The sequence below is a fragment of the Centrocercus urophasianus genome, unplaced genomic scaffold (genome assembly GCF_019232065.1).
Source record: "Centrocercus urophasianus isolate 14NV4802_14NV808 unplaced genomic scaffold, USGS_Curo_1.0 seq_25, whole genome shotgun sequence".
Classification (NCBI taxonomy): domain Eukaryota; kingdom Metazoa; phylum Chordata; class Aves; order Galliformes; family Phasianidae; genus Centrocercus; species Centrocercus urophasianus.
In genome coordinates this window covers 461,318-464,026 of record NW_024884811.1, presented here as the reverse complement: position 1 = coordinate 464,026, position 2,709 = coordinate 461,318, and the positions used below count along the sequence as shown (strand labels likewise).

Here is a 2,709-nt window from a genome sequence, read left to right as displayed (position 1 = left end):
ACGACAGTGTCGTAACAGGACCGTAAAGCGCCGTGCGGAAGCGTGTCGCGCCCTTTTGCCCTCCCTATCCGTCTCGTCCCCGCTTGCCTCGTGTTCGGCGTGACCGAGCTCCTATAAGCTACTGCACGGCGATGAGGGGCAGCAGCGGTGCGGGAGGACGGCAGGCGGAGCCGTTATCTCAGCTGTGCCGGCCTTGCGGGGTCGCAAGGTCGCCCGGCTCTTTGAGGGATCTCCGGCTGCGGTCCGTGGCCGTAAAGCCGCGCTTATCTCACCGGTGTGCGTGGTTGTGAGGGGAAGTCAGAGCGCCTCCTAACGCCTCCCGTAAGGCGCTCAGCGGAGTTGAGAGAAGTTGTTTGATGAATTAAGGCTGATGTGCCACGTGGTTTAGTGGGGAAATACTGGTGGTGGATGGGTGGTTGGACTGGATGGTCTTGGAGGTCTTCTCTAACCTTGGTGATTTTGTGATTTTTTATTTATTTTTTTTTTTTTTCTGTGCAGATGGTGGTGGTGATACATCTGAGAAAGCGTGTGAAGTAATTCTGAACAAAAGAACAGAATTATGCAGCTGTTGTCCCACAGCTCGGAACGCTGACAACACGTGCAGAAAAATAACATGAAAATGGAGATTGTGGTCTGAAGCCTGGCCCAAACCAAGGGTCACACACAAACAGTGTGTGCTTCTAAATGCTCTGCGTCTCTCTTTGGAAGTCCACACATAGGTCTCCACATCAATTGAGTGATCTGCTTTCTAGTGGCTTCTTATCAAGAATTAAGACAATTAAGACTGAAAATACATTGCTGCATTTATCTTGATTGCTATAATACAAACACCTCTCACAGAATAAGGCAAGTGAACATTTTGAGTGTCAGCCAGAGACTTCAAGTCAGTCATTCAACATCCAATGTCAGACATTCAAACATCCATCACTTTTACAAAATAATTACAGTTCTTTAAAGTTCTTCAGGTACCTTAAAACAGGGTTGCAGTTCATGATAGTTCCTGACCTAACCCAGTCAGGAGATTCCCACATATGTTCAGAGTTGGTAGGGATGTTCTCATGCCTTCTTTTAATTTCTTTTTATCTCTTCTTTTGGGCACTGTTCTGATTTCATGGAGATAAAAATGATTAAATGGAAAAAAAAAAAAAAAAAAAGGAAAATTCAGGGATATGATTTTGCAATTTGTGTAAAAGATACTTAATTTGGAAACAATCAGCATCTGTCTTTCATAGGAGTCTGATTTCAAGATCCAAATTTACATTCATATTCTTCTAAAATTGTGATTGATTCACGTAATTGATATTCCCAACTTTATCACAAACATGCTTAGAAATGTGCTTGAAAATGTGTTTCCAACACTTTTTAAAGCAAAAAGAAGAAAGCACTTATTTGGTCAGCCAGAACAAGCAGATTGCCTATAGTAATATGTGTTCTACTCTAAAGCCACAGACTGAAGAAGATTGTACAGCATTTTCTTTTGTTAGTACATTCTCATCCATGCTGATTTGCTTGTGGGATAAATTTGCTGTTGCAGAAGCAGTGCTGGCCATTTTCAGCATCTAAAAACATTTTGGCTCAGAGATACAATAGATCTAGTCTTCGCATTAAAGCAATTAAATGAAGATCCTCAGTATGGGTGCTGCATATTGCCTTGTTCAGGGCTGCTTTATTCCAGTGAGCCTTGTAAGACAGGACTTCTGAAGGAGCAGAACTGTAAGAAAATGGAGTATAGCCATAACCTAACTGTTCCTACTACCAAAACAGCAGAATAACTAATTCATGATAACTGGATAATTCTATTTTTGTTATTCAGTGGTACAGATGGTACTTGATTTTTGAAGACATTGTCAGTTAAAGTCTTATTCTCTTTTGAAAACTGTTTCTTGCTGAAAAGCTGAGGAATTTTACTATACAGTTTTGACTAGATACGTATCTCAGCTACCTGGTATTTGCTGTTGGACATTAAACCTGAGCTAATAAATTATAAAGCCGGGTAACTTGTCAGAGATTTTCTGCAGATATTACTGCAGTAATAGCTTAAAAAGTGAGTGGTATAGATTCTGAATAAAGGCCAGCTAAAACTGATTACTGTGACCAAAGATAGCTGGAATATCCTTCCAAGTGGCTCTTTCACGCTCCTACCTTCCAAAAAAGGAAAGAAGCCTCAGTACTCTGCAGCAGTTTCTGCAGGCATATTCATTCTCTAGACTTGGCAATTAATGGCTGCACTGTACATAAACTCAAATGGTTGCACTGTACATAAGTTGAACTGTTGTACTGATTTTCCTTTAAAAAATGCTTGTATGTACAGCGGAAAATACACAAACAAACACAAGATACTAAAATGATTAACCCACATTTCAAATAGATAGGAGTCTGTCACTGCTCCAAAGGGAAGAGAGTGCTGGAGTAACTTTTTTTTTCTTTCTTTCTTTCTTTTTTTTTTTTTTAAGAACATCTCCTGTAATAAACTTGGATGGCTGATGGAGGGAGGAGGAAAAAAAAAAGAACAAAACAAAAAAGCCATACACAGGATAAGGAAGAAGTAGTTGAGTGTGGTTTAAGACCCCACAAATCCCATACAGCACCAACCCAAAGTAATGCGCATTCCGATGAATCATCACATAAATATATCCATCAACAGATGTAAGATTTTGTGATGTAGGCAGGCTTGTGAACAGCCACGGAGATATGCTCCCCTGTATTATC

At 40.6% G+C, this 2,709-nt stretch overlaps 1 long non-coding RNA gene across 1 annotated transcript; it reads left to right on the top strand.

The window, feature by feature from the left end:
- The first annotated feature begins 31 nt into the window (after nucleotides 1–31).
- On the top strand, nucleotides 32–2,085 carry LOC122164093. The gene is made up of 2 exons (XR_006170125.1): nucleotides 32–321; nucleotides 499–2,085. It is a non-coding gene; the product is annotated as an uncharacterized LOC122164093 (long non-coding RNA).
- The last annotated feature ends 624 nt before the right edge of the window (nucleotides 2,086–2,709 follow it).